Raw genomic sequence first — 21,673 nt, forward strand, 5'->3', positions numbered from 1 at the left:
GCCGCTCCAGCCGCGGCAGCCGCTCCACTCGGTAGCGGCTGGAGCTCCTGCCGCGTTTGGAGCGGTTACCGCGTCTGGAGCGGCTGGAGCGGCTGCCGCGGCTGGAGCGGCTGCCGCGGCTGGAGGGGCTACCGCGGCTGGAGCGGTTGACGCGGCTGGAGCGGAAACCGAGGCTGGAGCGCCACTCTCTGGACTCACTGCACTGCATCCCCAGTGGTGCCAGTGCACTCACTGGACTCACTGCAGTGCATCCCCAGTGGTGCCAGTGCACTCTCTGGACTCACTGCACTGCATCCCCAGTGGCGCTAGTGCACTCTCTGGACTCACTGCAGTGCATCCCCAGTGGTGCCAGTGCACTCTGTGGACTCACTGCAGTGCATCCCCAGTGGTGCCAGTGCGCTCTCTGGACTCACTGCAGTGCATCCCCCGTGGTGCAAGTGCACTCTCTGGACTCACTGCAGTGCATCACCTGTGGTGCCAGTGCACTCTCTGGACTCACTGCTCTGCATCCCCAGTGGTGCCAGTGCACTCTGTGGACTCACTGCAGTGCATCCCCAGTGGTGCCAGTGCGCTCTCTGGACTCACTGCAGTGCATCCCCCGTGGTGCAAGTGCACTCTCTGGACTCACTGCAGTGCATCACCTGTGGTGCCAGTGCACTCTCTGGACTCACTGCACTGCATCCCCCGTCGTGCAAGTGCACTCTCTGGACTCACTGCAGTGCATCCCCCTTGGTGCAAGTGCTATCCCTGGACTCACTGCAGTGCATCCCCAGTGGTGCCAGTGCACTCTCTGGACTAACTGAAGTGCATTCTCAGTGGTGCCAGTGCACTCTCTGGACTCACTGCACTGCATCCCCAGTGGTGCCAGTGCACTCACTGGACTCACTGTACTGCATCCCCAGTGGTGCCAGTGCACTCTCTGGGCTCACTGCAGGGCATCCCCAGTGGTGCCAGTGCTATCCCTGGACTCACTGTAATGCATCCCCGGTGGTGCCAGTGCACTCTCTGGACTCACTTCTCTGCATTCCCAGTGGTGCCAGTGAAGTCTCTGGACTCACTGCAGTGCAGTGAGTCCAGAGAGTGCACTGGCACAACTGGGCATGCAGTGCTGTGAGTCCAGAGAGTGCCCCGGCAACACTGGGAATGCACTGCAGTTAGTCCAGAGAGTGCACTGGCACCACTGGGGATGCAGTGCCGTGAGTCCAGAGAATGCACTGGCACCACTGGGGATGCAGTGCAGTGAGTCCAGAGAGTGCAATGGCACCACTGGGGATGCAGTGCAGTGAGTCCAGAGAGCACTAGCACCACTGGGGATGCAGTGCAGTGAGTCCAGAGAGTGCACTGGCACCACTGGGGATGCAGTGCAGTGAGTCCAGAGAGTGCACTGGCACCACTGGGGATGCACTTCAGTCAGTCCAGTGAGTGTACTGGCACCACTGGGGATGCATTGACGCGAGTCCAGAGAGTGCACTGGCACCACTGGGGATGCCCTGCAGTGAGTCCAGAGAGCGCACTGGCACCAATGGGGATGCCCTGCAGTGAGTCCAGAGAGTGCACTGGCACCACTGGGGATGCAGTGCAGTGAGTCCAGAGAGTGCACTGGCACCACTGGGGATGCAGTGCAGTCAGTCCAGAGAGTGCACTGGCACCACAGGTGATGCACTCCAGTGAGTCCAGAGAGTGCACTTGCACCACTGGGGATGCACTGCAGTGAGTCCAGAGAGCGCACTGGCACCACTGGGGATGCACTGCAGTGAGTCCACAGAGTGCACTGGCACCACTGGGGATGCACTGCAGTGAGTCCAGAGAGTGCACTGGCACCACTGGGGATGCAGTGCAGTGAGTCCAGAGAGTGCACTGACACCACTGTGGATGCAGTGCAGTGAGTCCAGAGAGTGCACTGGCACCACTGAAAATGCACTTCAGTGTGTCCAGAGAGTGCACTGGCACCACTGGGGATGCACTGCAGTGAGTCCAGAGAGTGCACTAGCGCCACTGGGGATGCAGTGCAGTGAGTCCAGAGAGTGCACTGGCACCACTGGGGATGCACTGCAGTGAGTCCAGTGAGTGCACTGGCACCACTGGGGATGCAGTGCAGTGAGTCCAGAGAGTGGCGCTCCAGCCTCGGTTTCCGCTCCAGCCGCGTCAACCGCTCCAGCCGCGGTAGCCCCTCCAGCCGCGGCAGACGCTCTAGACGCTTCAACCGCGTCAGCCTCTCCAGCCGCGTTAGCCCCTCCAGCCGCTCCAGCCGCGGCAGCCGCTCCAGCCGCTCCAGCCGCGGTAACCGCTCCAAACGCGGCAGGAGCTCCAGCCGCGGCAGCCGCTCCAGCCGCTCTAGCCGCGGTAGCCCCTCCAGCCACTACCGAGTGGAGCGGCTGCCACGGCTGGAGCGGTTGGAGCGCCTGCCGCGTTTGGAGCGGCTGCCGCGGCTTCCGCGGCTGGTGCGGCTGCCGCGGTTGGAGAGTCTGCCGCGTATGCCGCGGACGGAGCCGCTGCCGCGGTTGGAGCGGCTGCCGCGGCTGCCGCGGCAGCCGAGGCTGGAGGGCTACCGCGGCTGGAGCAACTGCCGCGGCTGGAGTAGTGCAGTGAGTCCAGAGAGTGCACTGTCACCTTTGGGGATGCACTGCAGTGTCTGCAGAGAGTGCCCTGGCACCACGAGGGATGCAGTGCAGTGAGTCCAGTGAGTGTACTGGCACCACTGGGGATGCAGTGCAGTGAGTCCAGAGACTGCACTGGCACCACTGGGGATGCACTGCAGTGAGTCCAGAGAGTGCACTGGCACCACTGGGGATGCAGTGCAGTGAGTCCAGAGAGTGCACTGGCACCACTCGGGATGCAGTGCAGTGAGTCCAGAGTGCATTAGCACCACTGGGGATGCATTGATGCGAGTCCAGAGAGTGCACTGGCACCACTGGGGATGCACTGCAGTCACTCCAGAGAGTGCACTGGCACCACTGGGGATGCAGTGCAGTGAGTCCAGAGAGTGCTCTGGAACCACTGGGGATGCGGTGGCGGGAGTCCAGAGAGTGCTTTGGCACCACTGGGGATGCAGTACAGTGAGTCCAGAGAGTGCACTGGCACCACTCAGGGTGCAGTACGGTGAGTCCAGAGAGTGCACTGGCACCTCTGGGGATGCAGTACAGTGACTCTAGAGAGTGCACTGGCACCACTGGGGATGCACTGCAGTGAGTCCAGAGTGCACTAGCACCACTGGGGATGCACTGCAGTGAGTCCAGAGAGTGCACTGGCACCATTGGGGATGCAGTCCAGTGAGTCCAGAGAGTGCACTGACACCACTGGGGATGCACTGAAGTGAGTCCAGAGAGTGCACTGGCACCACTGGGGATGCAATGCAGTGAGTCCAGAGATTGCACTGGCACCACTGGGGATGCAGTATAGTGAGTCCACACAGTGCACTAGCACCAAGGGGATGCAGTGCAGTGAGTCCAGAGAGTGCACTGGCACCACTGGGGATGCACTGCAGTGAGTCCAGAGAGTGCACTGGCACCACTGGGGATGCAGTGCAGTGAGTCCAGAGAGTGCACTGGCACCAGTGGGGATGCAGTACAGTGAGTCCAGAGAGTGCTCTTGCACCACAGGGGATGCAGTGCAGTTAGTCCAGAGAGTGCACTGGCACCACTGGGGATGCAATGCAGTGAGTCCAGAGATTGCACTGGCACCACTGGGGATGCAGTACAGTGAGTCCACACAGTGCACTAGCACCACTGGGGATGCAGTGCAGTGAGTCCAGAGAGTGCACTGGCACCACTGGGGATGCAGTGCAGTGAGTCCAGAGAGTGCAATGGCACCACTGCGGATGAACTGCAGTGAGTCCAGAGAGTGCACTGGCACCACTGGGGATGCAGTGCAGTGAGTCCAGAGAGTGCAGTGGCACCACTGGGGATGCACTGAAGTGAGTCCAGAGAGTGCAGTGGCACCACTGGGGATGCAGTGCAGTGAGTCCAGAGAGTGCACTGGCTCCACTGGGGATGCACTGCAGTGAGTCCAGAGAGTGTACTGGCACCACTGGGGATGCACTGAAGTGAGTCCAGAGAGTGCAGTGGCACCACTGGGGATGCACTTCAGTGAGTCCAGAGAGTGCACTGGCTCCACTGGGGATGCAGTGCAGTGAGTCCAGGGAGTGCACTGGCTCCACTGGGGATGCACTGCAGTGAGTCCAGAGAGTGTACTGGCACCACTGGGGATGCACTGAAGTGAGTCCAGAGAGTGCAGTGGCACCACTGAGAATGCACTTCAGTGAGTCCAGAGAGTGCACTGGCACCACTGGGGATGCAGTGCAGTGAGTCCAGAGAGTGCACTGGCTCCACTGGGGATGCACTGCAGTGAGTCCAGAGAGTGTACTGGCACCACTGGGGATGCACTGAAGTGAGTCCAGAGAGTGCAGTGGCACCACTGAGAATGCACTTCAGTGAGTCCAGAGAGTGCACTGGCACCACTGGGGATGCAGTGCAGTGAGTCCAGGGAGTGCGCTGGAACCACTGGGGATGCAGTGCAGTGAGTCCAGAGAGTGCACTGTCACCACTGGGGATGCACTGCAGTGTCTGCAGAGAGTGCCCTGGCACCACGAGGGATGCAGTGCAGTGAGTCCAGTGAGTGTACTGGCACCACTGGGGTGCAGCGCAGTGAGTCCAGAGAGTGCACTGGCACCACTGAGAATGCACTTCAGTGTGTCCAGAGAGTGTACTGGCACCACTGGTGATGCACTGCAGTGAGTCCAGAGAGTGCACTGGCACCACTGTGGATGCAGTGCAGTGAGTCCAGAGAGAGCACTGGCAGCACAGGGGATGCAGTGCAGTGAGTCCAGAGAGTGCACTGGCACCACTAGGGGTGCACTGCAGTCAGTCCAGAGAGTGCACTGGTACCACTGGGGATGCAGTGCAGTGAGTCCAGAGAGTGCACTGGCACCATTCGGGATGCAGTGCAGTGAGTCCAGAGTGCATTAGCACCAATGGGGATGCACTGACGCGAGTCCAGAGAGTGCACTGGCACCACTGGGGATGCAGTCACTCCAGAGAGTGCACTGGCACCACTGGGGATGCAGTGCAGTGAGTCCAGAGAGTGCACTGGCACCACTGGGGATGCAGTGCAGTGAGTCCAGAGAGTGCACTGGAACCACTGGGGATGCGGTGGCGGGAGTCCAGGGAGTGCTTTGGCACCACTGGGGATGCAGTACAGTGAGTCCAGAGAGTGCACTGGCACCACTGGGGATGCAGCGCAGTGACTCTAGAGAGTGTACTGGCACCACTGGGGATGCGGTGCAGTGAGTCCTGAGAGTGCACTGGCACCACTCAGGGTGCAGTGCGGTGAGTCCAGAGAGTGCACTGGCACCACTGGGGATGCAGTACAGTGACTCTAGAGAGTGCACTGGCACCACTGGGTATGCAGTGCAGTGAGTCCAGAGAGTGCACTGTCACCACTGGGGATGCACTGCAGTGAGTCCAGAGTGCACTAGCACCACTGGGGATGCACTGCAGTGAGTCCAGAGAGTGCACTGGCACCAAAGGGAATGCACTGCAGTGAGTCCAGAGAGTGCACTGGCACCACTGGGGATGCACTTCAGTGAGTCCAGAGAGTGCACTGGCACCACTGGGGATGCAGTCACGCGAGTCCAGAGAGTGCACTGGCACCACTGGGGATGCACTGCAGTCACTCCAGAGAGTGCACTGGCACCACTGGGGATGCGCTGCAGTGAGTCCAGAGAGTGCACTGGCACAACTGGGGATGCAGCGCAGTGACTCCAGAGAGTGCACTGGCACCACTGCGGATGCGGTGCAGTGAGTCCAGAGAGTGCACTGGCACCACAGGTGATGCAGTGCAGTGAGTCCAGAGAGTGCACTGGCAGCACTGGGGATGCAGTGCAGTGAGTCCAGAGAGTGCACTGGCACCACAGGTGATGCACTCCAGTGAGTCCAGAGAGTGCACTTGCACCACGGGGGATGCAGTGCAGTGACGCCAGAGAGTGCACTGGCAGCATTGGGGTGCAGTGCAGTGAGTCCAGAGAGTGCACTGGCACCACTGGGGATGCAGCGCAGTGAGTCCAGAGAGTGCACTGGCACCACTGGGGATGCACTGCAGTGAGTCCAGAGAGTGCACTGTCACTACTGGGGATGCAGTGCAGTGAGTCCAGAGAGTGCACTGGCACCACTGATAATGCACTTCAGTGAGTCCAGAGAGTGCCCTGGCACCACTGGGGATGCACTGCAGTGAGTCCAGAGATTCCACTGGCACCACTGGGGATGCAGTTCAGTGAGTCCAGAGAGTGCACTGGCACCACGGGGGATGCAGTGCAGTGAGTCCAGAGATTGCACTGGCACCACTGGGGATGCAGTGCTGTGACTCCAGAGAGCTCACTGGCACCACTGGGGATGCACTGCAGTGAGTACAGAGAGTGCACTGGCACCACTGGGGATGCACTGCAGTGACTCGAAAGAGTGCACTGGCACCACTGGGGAAGCAGTGCAGTGAGTCCAGAGAGTGCACTGGCACCACTGGGGATGCACTGCAGTGAGTCCAGAGAGTGCACTGTCACTACTGGGGATGCAGTGCAGTGAGTCCAGAGAGTGCACTGGCACCACTGAGAATGCACTTCAGTGAGTCCAGAGAGTGCACTGGCACCACTGGGGATGCACTGCAGTGAGTCCAGAGATTCTACTGGCACCACTGGGGATACAGTACAGTGAGTCCACACAGTGCACTAGCACCACTGGGGATGCACTGCAGTGAGTCCAGAGAGTGCACTGGCTCCACTGGGGATGCAGTGCAGTGAGTCCAGTGAGTGCACTGGCACCACTGGGGATGCACTACAGTGAGTCCAGAGAGTGCAATGGCACCACTGCGGATGCACTGCAGTGAGTCCAGAGAGTGCACTGGCTCCACTGGGGATGCAGTGCAGTGAGTCCAGAGAGTGCACTGGCACCACTGGGAATTCATTGCAGTGATTCCAGAGAGTGTACTGGCACCACTGGGGATGCAATGAAGTGAGTCCAGAGAGTGCAGTGGCACCACTGAGAATGCACTTCAGTGAGTCCAGAGAGTGCACTGGCACCACTGGGGATGCAGTGCAGTGAGTCCACAGAGTGCACTAGCACTACTGGGGATGCAGTGCAGTGAGTCCAGAGAGTGCGCTGGAACCACTGGGGATGCAGTGCAGTGAGTCCAGAGAGTGCACTGGCACCACTGGGGATGCAGTGCAGTGACTCCAGAGAGTGCACTGGCACCACTGGGGATGCACTGCAGTGAGTCCAGTGAGTGCACTGGCACCACTGGGGAAGCAGTGCAGTGAGTCCAGAGAGTGCAGTGGCACCACTGGGGATGCAGTGCAGTGAGTCCAGAGAGTGCACTGGCAGCACTGGGGATGCAGTGCAGTGAGTCCAGAGAGTGCACATGCACCGGTGGGGATGCAGTTCAGTGAGTCCAGAGAGTGCACTGGCACCACTGGGGATGCAGTGCAGTGAGTCCAAAGTGTGCACTGGCACCACTGAGAATGCAGTGCTGTGACTCCAGAGAGCGCACAGGCACCACTGGGGATGCAGTGCAGTGAGTCCAGAGAGTGCACTGGCACCACTGGGGATGCAGTGCAGTGACTCCAGAGAGTGCACTGGCACCAGTGGGGATGCACTGCAGTCAGTCCAGTGAGTGCACTGGCACCACTGGGGAAGCAGTGCAGTGAGTCCAGAGAGTGCACTGGCACCACTGGGGATGCGGTGCTGGGAGTCCAGAGAGTGCTTTGGCACCAGTGGAGATGCAGTGCTGTGACTCCAGAGAGCGCACTGGCACCACTGGGGATGCACTGCAGTGAGTCCAGAGAGTGCACTGGCACCACTGGGGATGCACTGCAGTGAGTCCAGAGAGTGCACTGTCACCACTGGGGATGCAGTACAGTGAGTCCACAGAGTGTACTGGCACCACTGGGGATGCAGTGCAGTGAGTCCAGAGAGTGCACTGGCACCACTGGGGATGCAGTGCAGTGAATCCAGTGAGTGCACTGGCAGCACTGGGGATGCAGTGCAGTGAGTCCAGAGAGTGCACTGGCACCACTGGGGATGCAGTGCAGTGAGTCCAGAGAGTGCACTGGCACCACTGGGGATGCACTGCAGTGAGTCCAGAGAGTGCACTGTCACTACTGGGGATGCAGTGCAGTGAGTCCAGAGAGTGCACTGGCCCCACTGGGGATGCAGTGCAGTGAGTCCTGAGAGTGCACTGGCACCACTGGGGATGCACTGCAGTGAGTCCAGAGATTGCACTGGCACCACTGGGGATGCAGTACAGTGAGTCCACACAGTGCACTAGCACCACTGGGGATGCAGTGCAGTGAGTCCACAGAGTGCACTGGCACCACTGGGGATGCAGTGCAGTGAGTCCAGAGAGTGCACTGGCACCACTGGTGATGCACTGCTGTGAGTCCAGAGAGTGCTCTTGCACCACAGGGGATGCAGTGCAGTGACTCAAGAGAGTGCACTGGTAGCACTGGGGATGCAGTGCAGTGAGTCCAGAGAGTGCACTGGCACCACTGGAGATGCAGTGCAGTGAGTCCAGAGAGTGCAATGGCACCACTGCGGATGCACTGCAGTGAGTCCAGAGAGTGCACTGGCTGCACTGGGGATGCACTGCAGTGAGTCCAGAGAGTGCACTGGCACCACTGGGGATACACTGCAGTGAGTCCAGAGAGTGTACTGGCACCACTGGGGATGCACTGAAGTGAGTCCAGAGAGTGCACTGGCACCACTGAGAATGCACTTCAGTGAGTCCAGAGAGTGCACTGGCACAACTGGGTATGCACTGCAGTGAGTCCACAGAGTGCACTAGCACCACTGGGGATGCAGTGCAGTGAGTCCAGAGAGTGCGCTGGAACCACTGGGGATGCAGTGCAGTGAGTCCAGAGAGTGCACTGGCACCACTGGGGATGCAGTGCAGTGAGTCCAGAGAGTGCACTGGCACCAGTGGGGATGCACTGCAGTGAGTCCAGTGAGTGCACTGGCACCACTGGGGATGCAGTGCAGTGAGTCCAGTGAGTGCACTGGCACCACTGGGGAAGCAGTGCAGTGAGTCCAGAGAGTGCAGTGGCACCACTAGGGATGCAGTGCAGTGAGTCCAGAGAGTGCACTGGCACCACTGGGGATGCACTGCAGTGAGTCCAGAGAGTGCACTGGCACCACTGGGGATGCAGTTCAGTGAGTCCAGAGAGTGCACTGGCACCACTGGGGATGCAGTGCAGTGAGTCCAGAGAGTGCACTGGCACCACTGAGAATGCACTTCAGTGAGTCCAGAGAGTGCACTGGCACCACTGGGGATGCAGTGCTGTGACTCCAGAGAGCGCACAGGCACCACTGGGGATGCAGTGCAGTGAGTCCAGAGAGTGCACTGTCACCACGTGGGATGCACTGCAGTCAGCCCAGAGAGTGGACTGGCACCAGTGGGGATGCACTGCAGTGAGTCCAGTGAGTGCACTGGCACCACTGGGGAAGCAGTGCAGTGAGTCCAGAGAGTGCAGAGGCACCACTGGTGATGCAGTTTAGTGAGTCCAGAGAGTGCACTGGCACCACTGGGGATGCAGTGCAGTGAGTCCAGAGAGTGCACTGGCACTACTGGGGATGCAGTGCAGTGAGTCCAGAGAGTGCACTGGCACCACTGGGGATGCACTGCAGTGAGTCCAGAGAGTGCACTGTCACTACTGGGGATGCAGTGCAGTGAGTCCAGAGAGTGCACTGGCCCCACTGGGGATGCAGTGCAGTGAGTCCTGAGAGTGCACTGGCACCACTGGGGATGCACTGCAGTGAGTCCAGAGATTGCACTGGCACCACTGGGGATGCAGTACAGTGAGTCAACACAGTGCACTAGCACCACTGGGGATGCAGTGCAGTGAGTCCAGAGAGTGCACTGGCCCCACTGGGGATGCACTGCAGTGAGTCCAGAGAGTGCACTGTCACTACTGGGGATGCAGTGCAGTGAGTCCAGAGAGTGTACTGGCACCACTGGGGATGCACTGAAGTGAGTCCAGAGAGTGCAGTGGCACCACTGAGAATGCACTTCAGTGAGTCCAGAGAGTGCACTGGCACCACTGGGGATGCAGTGCAGTGAGTCCAGAGAGTGCGCTGGAACCACTGGGGATGCAGTGCAGTGAGTCCAGAGAGTGCACTGTCACCACTGGGGATGCACTGCAGTGTCTGCAGAGAGTGCCCTGGCACCACGAGGGATGCAGTGCAGTGAGTCCAGTGAGTGTACTGGCACCACTGGGGTGCAGCGCAGTGAGTCCAGAGAGTGCACTGGCACCACTGAGAATGCACTTCAGTGTGTCCAGAGAGTGTACTGGCACCACTGGTGATGCACTGCAGTGAGTCCAGAGAGTGCACTGGCACCACTGTGGATGCAGTGCAGTGAGTCCAGAGAGAGCACTGGCAGCACAGGGGATGCAGTGCAGTGAGTCCAGAGAGTGCACTGGCACCACTAGGGGTGCACTGCAGTCAGTCCAGAGAGTGCACTGGCACCACTGGGGATGCACTGCAGTGAGTCCAGAGAGTGCACTGGCACCATTCGGGATGCAGTGCAGTGAGTCCAGAGTGCATTAGCACCAATGGGGATGCACTGACGCGAGTCCAGAGAGTGCACTGGCACCACTGGGGATGCACTGCAGTCACTCCAGAGAGTGCACTGGCACCACTGGGGATGCGGTGCAGTGAGTCCAGAGAGTGCACTGGCACCACTGGGGATGCAGTGCAGTGAGTCCAGAGAGTGCACTGGCACCACTGGGGATGCAGTACAGTGAGTCCAGAGAGTGCACTGGCACCACTGGGGATGCAGCGCAGTGACTCTAGAGAGTGCACTGGCACCACTGGGGATGCGGTGCAGTGAGTCCTGAGAGTGCACTGGCACCACTCAGGGTGCAGTGCGGTGAGTCCAGAGAGTGCACTGGCACCACTGGGGATGCAGTACAGTGACTCTAGAGAGTGCACTGGCACCACTGGGTATGCAGTGCAGTGAGTCCAGAGAGTGCACTGTCACCACTGGGGATGCACTGCAGTGAGTCCAGAGTGCACTAGCACCACTGGGGATGCACTGCAGTGAGTCCAGAGAGTGCACTGGCACCAAAGGGAATGCACTGCAGTGAGTCCAGAGAGTGCACTGGCACCACTGGGGATGCACTTCAGTGAGTCCAGAGAGTGCACTGGCACCACTGGGGATGCAGTCACGCGAGTCCAGAGAGTGCACTGGCACCACTGGGGATGCACTGCAGTCACTCCAGAGAGTGCACTGGCACCACTGGGGATGCGCTGCAGTGAGTCCAGAGAGTGCACTGGCACAACTGGGGATGCAGCGCAGTGACTCTAGAGAGTGCACTGGCACCACTGCGGATGCGGTGCAGTGAGTCCAGAGAGTGCACTGGCACCACAGGTGATGCAGTGCAGTGAGTCCAGAGAGTGCACTGGCAGCACTGGGGATGCAGTGCAGTGAGTCCAGAGAGTGCACTGGCACCACAGGTGATGCACTCCAGTGAGTCCAGAGAGTGCACTTGCACCACGGGGGATGCAGTGCAGTGACGCCAGAGAGTGCACTGGCAGCATTGGGGTGCAGTGCAGTGAGTCCAGAGAGTGCTCTGGCACCACTGGGGATGCAGCGCAGTGAGTCCAGAGAGTGCACTGGCACCACTGGGGATGCACTGCAGTGAGTCCAGAGAGTGCACTGTCACTACTGGGGATGCAGTGCAGTGAGTCCAGAGAGTGCACTGGCACCGCTGATAATGCACTTCAGTGAGTCCAGAGAGTGCCCTGGCACCACTGGGGATGCACTGCAGTGAGTCCAGAGATTCCACTGGCACCACTGGGGATGCAGTTCAGTGAGTCCAGAGAGTGCACTGGCACCACTGGGGATGCAGTGCAGTGAGTCCAGAGATTGCACTGGCACCACTGGGGATGCAGTGCTGTGACTCCAGAGAGCGCACTGGCACCACTGGGGATGCACTGCAGTGAGTACAGAGAGTGCACTGGCACCACTGGGGATGCACTGCAGTGACTCGAAAGAGTGCACTGGCACCACTGGGGAAGCAGTGCAGTGAGTCCAGAGAGTGCACTGGCACCACTGGGGATGCACTGCAGTGAGTCCAGAGAGTGCACTGTCACTACTGGGGATGCAGTGCAGTGAGTCCAGAGAGTGCACTGGCACCACTGAGAATGCACTTCAGTGAGTCCAGAGAGTGCACTGGCACCACTGGGGATGCACTGCAGTGAGTCCAGAGATTCTACTGGCACCACTGGGGATACAGTACAGTGAGTCCACACAGTGCACTAGCACCACTGGGGATGCACTGCAGTGAGTCCAGAGAGTGCACTGGCTCCACTGGGGATGCAGTGCAGTGAGTCCAGGGAGTGCACTGGCGCCACTGGTGATGCAGTGCAGTGAGTCCAGAGAGTGCAATGGCACCACTGCGGATGCACTGCAGTGAGTCCAGAGAGTGCACTGGCTCCACTGGGGATGCAGTGCAGTGAGTCCAGAGAGTGCACTGGCACCACTGGGAATTCATTGCATTGATTCCAGAGAGTGTACTGGCACCACTGGGGATGCACTGAAGTGAGTCCAGAGAGTGCAGTGGCACCACTGAGAATGCACTTCAGTGAGTCCAGAGAGTGCACTGGCACCACTGGGGATGCAGTGCAGTGAGTCCACAGAGTGCACTAGCACTACTGGGGATGCAGTGCAGTGAGTCCAGAGAGTGCGCTGGAACCACTGGGGATGCAGTGCAGTGAGTCCAGAGAGTGCACTGGCACCACTGGGGATGCAGTGCAGTGACTCCAGAGAGTGCACTGGCACCACTGGGGATGCACTGCAGTGAGTCCAGTGAGTGCACTGGCACCACTGGGGAAGCAGTGCAGTGAGTCCAGAGAGTGCAGTGGCACCACTGGGGATGCAGTGCAGTGAGTCCAGAGAGTGCACTGGCAGCACTGGGGATGCAGTGCAGTGAGTCCAGAGAGTGCACTGGCACCACTGGGGATGCAGTTCAGTGAGTCCAGAGAGTGCACTGGCACCACTGGGGATGCAGTGCAGTGAGTCCAAAGTGTGCACTGGCACCACTGAGAATGCAGTGCTGTGACTCCAGAGAGCGCACAGGCACCACTGGGGATGCAGTGCAGTGAGTCCAGAGAGTGCACTGGCACCACTGGGGATGCAGTTCAGTGAGCCCAGAGAGTGCACTGGCACCAGTGGGGATGCACTGCAGTCAGTCCAGTGAGTGCACTGGCACCACTGGGGAAGCAGTGCAGTGAGTCCAGAGAGTGCAGTAGCACCACTGGTGATGCAGTGCAGTGAGTCCAGAGAGTGCACTGGCACCACTGGGGATGCAGTGCTGGGAGTCCAGAGAGTGCTTTGGCACCAGTGGAGATGCAGTGCTGTGACTCCAGAGAGCGCACTGGCACCACTGGGGATGCACTGCAGTGAGTCCAGAGAGTGCACTGGCACCAGTGGGGATGCACTGCAGTGAGTCCAGAGAGTGCACTGGCACCACTGGGGATGCACTGCAGTGAGTCCAGAGAGTGCACTGTCACCACTGGGGATGCAGTACAGTGAGTCCACAGAGTGCACTGGCACCACTGGGGATGCAGTGCAGTGAGTCCAGAGAGTGCACTGGCACCACTGGGGATGCAGTGCAGTGAATCCAGTGAGTGCACTGGCAGCACTGGGGATGCAGTGCAGTGAGTCCAGAGAGTGCACTGGCACCACTGGGGATGCAGTGCAGTGAGTCCAGAGAGTGCACTGGCACCACTGGGGATGTACTGCAGTGAGTCCAGAGAGTGCACTGTCACTACTGGGGATGCAGTGCAGTGAGTCCAGAGAGTGCACTGGCCCCACTGGGGATGCAGTGCAGTGAGTCCTGAGAGTGCACTGGCACCACTGGGGATGCACTGCAGTGAGTCCAGAGATTGCACTGGCACCACTGGGGATGCAGTACAGTGAGTCCACACAGTGCACTAGCACCACTGGGGATGCAGTGCAGTGAGTCCACAGAGTGCACTGGCACCACTGGGGATGCAGTGCAGTGAGTCCAGAGAGTGCACTGGCACCACTGGTGATGCACTGCTGTGAGTCCAGAGAGTGCTCTTGCACCACAGGGGATGCAGTGCAGTGACTCAAGAGAGTGCACTGGTAGCACTGGGGATGCAGTGCAGTGAGTCCAGAGAGTGCACTGGCACCACTGGAGATGCAGTGCAGTGAGTCCAGAGAGTGCAATGGCACCACTGCGGATGCACTGCAGTGAGTCCAGAGAGTGCACTGGCTGCACTGGGGATGCACTGCAGTGAGTCCAGAGAGTGCACTGGCACCACTGGGGATACACTGCAGTTAGTCCAGAGAGTGTACTGGCACCACTGGGGATGCACTGAAGTGAGTCCAGAGAGTGCACTGGCACCACTGAGAATGCACTTCAGTGAGTCCAGAGAGTGCACTGGCACCACTGGGGATGCACTGCAGTGAGTCCACAGAGTGCACTAGCACCACTGGGGATGCAGTGCAGTGAGTCCAGAGAGTGCGCTGGAACCACTGGGGATGCAGTGCAGTGAGTCCAGAGAGTGCACTGGCACCACTGGGGATGCAGTGCAGTGAGTCCAGAGAGTGCACTGGCACCAGTGGGGATGCACTGCAGTGAGTCCAGTGAGTGCACTGACACCACTGGGGATGCAGTGCAGTGAGTCCAGAGAGTGCACTGGCACCACTGGGGAAGCAGTGCAGTGAGTCCAGAGAGTGTAGTGGCACCACTAGGGATGCAGTGCAGTGAGTCCAGAGAGTGCACTGGCACCACTGGGGATGCACTGCAGTGAGTCCAGAGAGTGCACTGGCACCACTGGGGATGCAGTTCAGTGAGTCCAGAGAGTGCACTGGCACCACTGGGGATGCACTGCAGTGAGTCCAGAGAGTGCACTGGCACCACTGAGAATGCACTTCAGTGAGTCCAGAGAGTGCACTGGCACCACTGGGGATGCAGTGCTGTGACTCCAGAGAGCGCACAGGCACCACTGGGGATGCAGTGCAGTGAGTCCAGAGAGTGCACTGGCACCACGTGGGATGCACTGCAGTCAGCCCAGAGAGTGGACTGGCGCCAGTGGGGATGCACTGCAGTGAGTCCAGTGAGTGCACTGGCACCACTGGGGAAGCAGTGCAGTGAGTCCAGAGAGTGCAGAGGCACCACTGGTGATGCAGTTTAGTGAGTCCAGAGAGTGCACTGGCACCACTGGGGATGCAGTGCAGTGAGTCCAGAGAGTGCACTGGCACTACTGGGGATGCAGTGCAGTGAGTCCAGAGAGTGCACTGGCACCACTGGGGATGCACTGCAGTGAGTCCAGAGAGTGCACTGTCACTACTGGGGATGCAGTGCAGTGAGTCCAGAGAGTGCACTGGCCCCACTGGGGATGCAGTGCAGTGAGTCCTGAGAGTGCACTGGCACCACTGGGGATGCACTGCAGTGAGTCCAGAGATTGCACTGGCACCACTGGGGATGCACTGCAGTGAGTCCAGAGAGTGCACTGGCCCCACTGGGGGTGCAGTGCAGTGAGTCCAGAGAGTGCACTGTCACTACTGGGGATGCAGTGCAGTGAGTCCAGAGAGTGCACTGGCACCATTGATAATGCACTTCAGTGAGTCCAGAGAGTGCACTGGCACCACTGGGGATGCACTGCAGTGAGTCCAGAGATTGCACTGGCACCACTGGGGATGCAGTTCAGTGAGTCCAGAGAGTGCACTGGCACCACTGGGGATGCAGTGCAGTGAGTCCAGAGAGTGCACTGGCACCACTGAGAATGCACTTCAGTGAGTCCAGAGAGTGCACTGGCACCACTGGGGATGCAGTGCAGTGAGTCCAGAGATTGCACTGGCACCACTGGGTTGCAGTGCTGTGACTCCAGAGAGCGCACTGGCACCACTGGGGATGCACTGCAGTGAGTACAGAGAGTGCACTGGCACCACTGGGGATGCACTGCAGTGACTCGAAAGAGTGCAGTGGCACCACTGGGGAAGCAGTGCAGTGAGTCCAGAGAGTGCACTGGCACCACTGGGGATGCACTGCAGTGAGTCCAGAGAGTGCACTGGCACCACTGGGGATGCACTGCAGTGAGTCCAGAGATTGCACTGGCACCACTGGGGATGCAGTACAGTGAGTCCACACAGTGCACTAGCACCACTGGGGATGCACTGCAGTGAGTCCAGAGAGTGTACTGGCTCCACTGGGGATGCACTGAAGTGAGTCCAGAGAGTGCAGTGGCACCACTGAGAATGCACTTCAGTGAGTCCAGAGAGTGCACTGGCACCACTGGGGATGCAGTGCAGTGAGTCCACAGAGTGCACTAGCACTACTGGGGATGCAGTGCAGTGAGTCCAGAGAGTGCGCTGGAACCACTGGGGATGCAGTGCAGTGAGTCCAGAGAGTGCACTGGCACCACTGGGGATGCAGTGCAGTGACTCCAGAGAGTGCACTGGCACCACTGGGGATGCACTGCAGTGAGTCCAGTGAGTGCACTGGCACCACTGGGGATGCAGTGCAGTGAGTAAAGAGAGTGCACTGGCACCACTGGGGAAGCAGTGCAGTGAGTCCAGAGAGTGCACTGGCACCACTGGGGATGCAGTGCAGTGAGTCCAGAGAGTGCACTGGCAGCACTGGGGATGCAGTGCAGTGAGTCCAGAGAGTGCACTGGCACCACTGGGGATGCAGTTCAGTGAGTCCAGAGAGTGCACTGGCACCACTGGGGATGAGGTGCAGTGAGTCCAGAGAGTGCACTGGCACCACTGAGAATGCAGTGCTGTGACTCCAGAGAGCGCACAGGCACCACTGGGGATGCAGTGCAGTGAGTCCAGAGAGTGCACTGGCACCACTGGGGATGCACTGCAGTGAGCCCAGAGAGTGCACTGGCACCAGTGGGGATGCACTGCAGTCAGTCCAGTGAGTGCACTGGCACCACTGGGGAAGCAGTGCAGTGAGTCCAGAGAGTGCAGTGGCACCACTGGTGATGCAGTGCAGTGAGTCCAGAGAGTGCACTGGCACGACTGGGGATGCGGTGCTGGGAGTCCAGAGAGTGCTTTGGCACCAGTGGGGATGCAGTGCAGTTACTCCAGAGACTGCACTGGCACCACCGGGGATGCAGTGCAGTGAGTCCAGAGATTGCACTGGCACCACTGGGGATGCAGTGCAGTGACTCCAGAGAGCGCACTGGCACCACTGGGGATGCAGTGCAGTGAGTCCAGAGAGTGCACTGGCACCACTGGGGATGCACTGCAGTGAGCCCAGAGAGTGCACTGGCACCAGTGGGGATGCACTGCAGTGAGTCCAGTGAGTGCACTGGCACCACTGGGGAAGCAGTGCAGTGAGTCCAGAGAGTGCAGTGGCACCACTGGGGATGCAGTTTAGTGAGTCCAGAGAGTGCACTGGCACCACTGGGGATGCACTGCAGTGAGTCCAGAGAGTGCACTGGCACCACTGGGGATGCACTTCAATGAGTCCAGAGAGTGCACTGGCACCACTGGGGATGCACTGCAGTGAGTCCAGAGAGTGCACTGGCACCACTGGGGATGCAGTCACGCGAGTCCAGAGAGTGCACTGGCACCACTGGGGATGCACTGCAGTCACTCCAGAGAGTGCACTGGCACCACTGGGGATGCGCTGCAGTGAGTCCAGAGAGTGCACTGGCACAACTGGGGATGCAGCGCAGTGACTCTAGAGAGTGCACTGGCACCACTGCGGATGCGGTGCAGTGAGTCCAGAGAGTGCACTGGCACCACAGGTGATGCAGTGCAGTGAGTCCAGAGAGTGCACTGGCAGCACTGGGGATGCAGTGCAGTGAGTCCAGAGAGTGCACTGGCACCACAGGTGATGCACTCCAGTGAGTCCAGAGAGTGCACTTGCACCACGGGGGATGCAGTGCAGTGACGCCAGAGAGTGCACTGGCAGCATTGGGGTGCAGTGCAGTGAGTCCAGAGAGTGCACTGGCACCACTGGGGATGCAGCGCAGTGAGTCCAGAGAGTGCACTGGCACCACTGGGGATGCACTGCAGTGAGTCCAGAGAGTGCACTGTCACTACTGGGGATGCAGTGCAGTGAGTCCAGAGAGTGCACTGGCACCACTGATAATGCACTTCAGTGAGTCCAGAGAGTGCCCTGGCACCACTGGGGATGCACTGCAGTGAGTCCAGAGATTCCACTGGCACCACTGGGGATGCAGTTCAGTGAGTCCAGAGAGTGCACTGGCAGCACTGGGGATGCACTGCAGTGAGTCCAGAGATTGCACTGGCACCACTGGGGATGCAGTGCTGTGACTCCAGAGAGCGCACTGGCACCACTGGGGATGCACTGCAGTGAGTACAGAGAGTGCACTGGCACCACTGGGGATGCACTGCAGTGACTCGAAAGAGTGCACTGGCACCACTGGGGAAGCAGTGCAGTGAGTCCAGAGAGTGCACTGGCACCACTGGGGATGCACTGCAGTGAGTCCAGAGAGTGCACTGGCAGCACTGGGGATGCAGTGCAGTGAGTCCAGAGAGTGCACTGGCACCACTGAGAATGCACTTCAGTGAGTCCAGAGAGTGCACTGGCACCACTGGGGATGCACTGCAGTGAGTCCAGAGATTCTACTGGCACCACTGGGGATACAGTACAGTGAGTCCACACAGTGCACTAGCACCACTGGGGATGCACTGCAGTGAGTCCAGAGAGTGCACTGGCTCCACTGGGGATGCAGTGCAGTGAGTCCAGGGAGTGCACTGGCGCCACTGGTGATGCAGTGCAGTGAGTCCAGAGAGTGCAATGGCACCACTGCGGATGCACTGCAGTGAGTCCAGAGAGTGCACTGGCTCCACTGGGGATGCAGTGCAGTGAGTCCAGAGAGTGCACTGGCACCACTGGGAATTCATTGCATTGATTCCAGAGAGTGTACTGGCACCACTGGGGATGCACTGAAGTGAGTCCAGAGAGTGCAGTGGCACCACTGAGAATGCACTTCAGTGAGTCCAGAGAGTGCACTGGCACCACTGGGGATGCAGTGCAGTGAGTCCACAGAGTGCACTAGCACTACTGGGGATGCAGTGCAGTGAGTCCAGAGAGTGCGCTGGAACCACTGGGGATGCAGTGCAGTGAGTCCAGAGAGTGCACTGGCACCACTGGGGATGCAGTGCAGTGACTCCAGAGAGTGCACTGGCACCACTGGGGATGCACTGCAGTGAGTCCAGTGAGTGCACTGGCACCACTGGGGAAGCAGTGCAGTGAGTCCAGAGAGTGCAGTGGCACCACTGGGGATGCAGTGCAGTGAGTCCAGAGAGTGCACTGGCAGCACTGGGGATGCAGTGCAGTGAGTCCAGAGAGTGCACTGGCACCACTGGGGATGCAGTTCAGTGAGTCCAGAGAGTGCACTGGCACCACTGGGGATGCAGTGCAGTGAGTCCAAAGTGTGCACTGGCACCACTGAGAATGCAGTGCTGTGACTCCAGAGAGCGCACAGGCACCACTGGGGATGCAGTGCAGTGAGTCCAGAGAGTGCACTGGCACCACTGGGGATGCAGTTCAGTGAGCCCAGAGAGTGCACTGGCACCAGTGGGGATGCACTGCAGTCAGTCCAGTGAGTGCACTGGCACCACTGGGGAAGCAGTGCAGTGAGTCCAGAGAGTGCAGTAGCACCACTGGTGATGCAGTGCAGTGAGTCCAGAGAGTGCACTGGCACCACTGGGGATGCGGTGCTGGGAGTCCAGAGAGTGCTTTGGCACCAGTGGAGATGCAGTGCTGTGACTCCAGAGAGCGCACTGGCACCACTGGGGATGCACTGCAGTGAGTCCAGAGAGTGCACTGGCACCAGTGGGGATGCACTGCAGTGAGTCCAGAGAGTGCACTGGCACCACTGGGGATGCAGTGCAGTGAGTCCAGAGAGTGCACTGTCACCACTGGGGATGCAGTACAGTGAGTCCACAGAGTGCACTGGCACCACTGGGGATGCAGTGCAGTGAGTCCAGAAGGTGCACTGGCACCACTGGGGATGCAGTGCAGTGAATCCAGTGAGTGCACTGGCAGCACTGGGGATGCAGTGCAGTGAGTCCAGAGAGTGCACTGGCACCACTGGGGATGTACTGCAGTGAGTCCAGAGAGTGCACTGTCACTACTGGGGATGCAGTGCAGTGAGTCCAGAGAGTGCACTGGCCCCACTGGGGATGCAGTGCAGTGAGTCCTGAGAGTGCACTGGCACCACTGGGGATGCACTGCAGTGAGTCCAGAGATTGCACTGGCACCACTGGGGATGCAGTACAGTGAGTCCACACAGTGCACTAGCACCACTGGGGATGCAGTGCAGTGAGTCCACAGAGTGCACTGGCACCACTGGGGATGCAGTGCAGTGAGTCCAGAGAGTGCACTGGCACCACTGGGGATGCAGTGCAGTGAGTCCAGAGAGTGCACTGGCACCACTGGGGATGTACTGCAGTGAGTCCAGAGAGTGCACTGTCACTACTGGGGATGCAGTGCAGTGAGTCCAGAGAGTGCACTGGCACCACTGGGGATGCAGTGCAGTGAGTCCTGAGAGTGCACTGGCACCACTGGGGATGCACTGCAGTGAGTCCAGAGATTGCACTGGCACCACTGGGGATGCAGTACAGTGAGTCCACACAGTGCACTAGCACCACTGGGGATGCAGTGCAGTGAGTCCACAGAGTGCACTGGCACCACTGGGTATGCAGTGCAGTGAGTCCAGAGAGTGCACTGGCACCACTGGTGATGCACTGCTGTGAGTCCAGAGAGTGCTCTTGCACCACAGGGGATGCAGTGCAGTGACTCAAGAGAGTGCACTGGTAGCACTGGGGATGCAGTGCAGTGAGTCCAGAGAGTGCACTGGCACCACTGGAGATGCAGTGCAGTGAGTCCAGAGAGTGCAATGGCACCACTGCGGATGCACTGCAGTGAGTCCAGAGAGTGCACTGGCTGCACTGGGGATGCACTGCACTGAGTCCAGAGAGTGCACTGGCACCACTGGGGATACACTGCAGTGAGTCCAGAGAGTGTACTGGCACCACTGGGGATGCACTGAAGTGAGTCCAGAGAGTGCACTGGCACCACTGAGAATGCACTTCAGTGAGTCCAGAGAGTGCACTGGCACCACTGGGGATGCACTGCAGTGAGTCCACAGAGTGCACTAGCACCACTGGGGATGCAGTGCAGTGAGTCCAGAGAGTGCGCTGGAACCACTGGGGATGCAGTGCAGTGAGTCCAGAGAGTGCACTGGCACCACTGGGGATGCAGTGCAGTGAGTCCAGAGAGTGCACTGGCACCAGTGGGGATGCACTGCAGTGAGTCCAGTGAGTGCACTGGCACCACTGGGGATGCAGTGCAGTGAGTCCAGAGAGTGCACTGGCACCACTGGGGAAGCAGTGCAGTGAGTCCAGAGAGTGCAGTGGCACCACTAGGGATGCAGTGCAGTGAGTCCAGAGAGTGCACTGGCACCACTGGGGATGCACTGCAGTGAGTCCAGAGAGTGCACTGGCACCACTGGGGATGCAGTTCAGTGAGTCCAGAGAGTGCACTGGCACCACTGGGGATGCAGTGCAGTGAGTCCAGAGAGTGCACTGGCACCACTGAGAATGCACTTCAGTGAGTCCAGAGAGTGCACTGGCACCACTGGGGATGCAGTGCTGTGACTCCAGAGAGCGCACA

At 59.4% G+C, this 21,673-nt stretch overlaps 2 long non-coding RNA genes across 8 annotated transcripts in view; one reads left to right on the plus strand and one right to left on the minus strand.

The window, feature by feature from the left end:
• LOC308197137 overlaps positions 1-21,673 on the minus strand; it is a 494,297-nt gene that overhangs the window by 311,900 nt on the left and 160,724 nt on the right. The window lies entirely within an intron of this gene.
• LOC308197139 overlaps positions 1-21,673 on the plus strand; it is a 391,025-nt gene that overhangs the window by 289,053 nt on the left and 80,299 nt on the right. The gene's annotated exons all lie outside the window — the stretch shown is intronic.

This window comes from Anser brachyrhynchus (genome assembly GCF_964034855.1).
Source record: "Anser brachyrhynchus genome assembly, chromosome: 6".
Lineage (NCBI taxonomy): Eukaryota > Metazoa > Chordata > Aves > Anseriformes > Anatidae > Anser > Anser brachyrhynchus.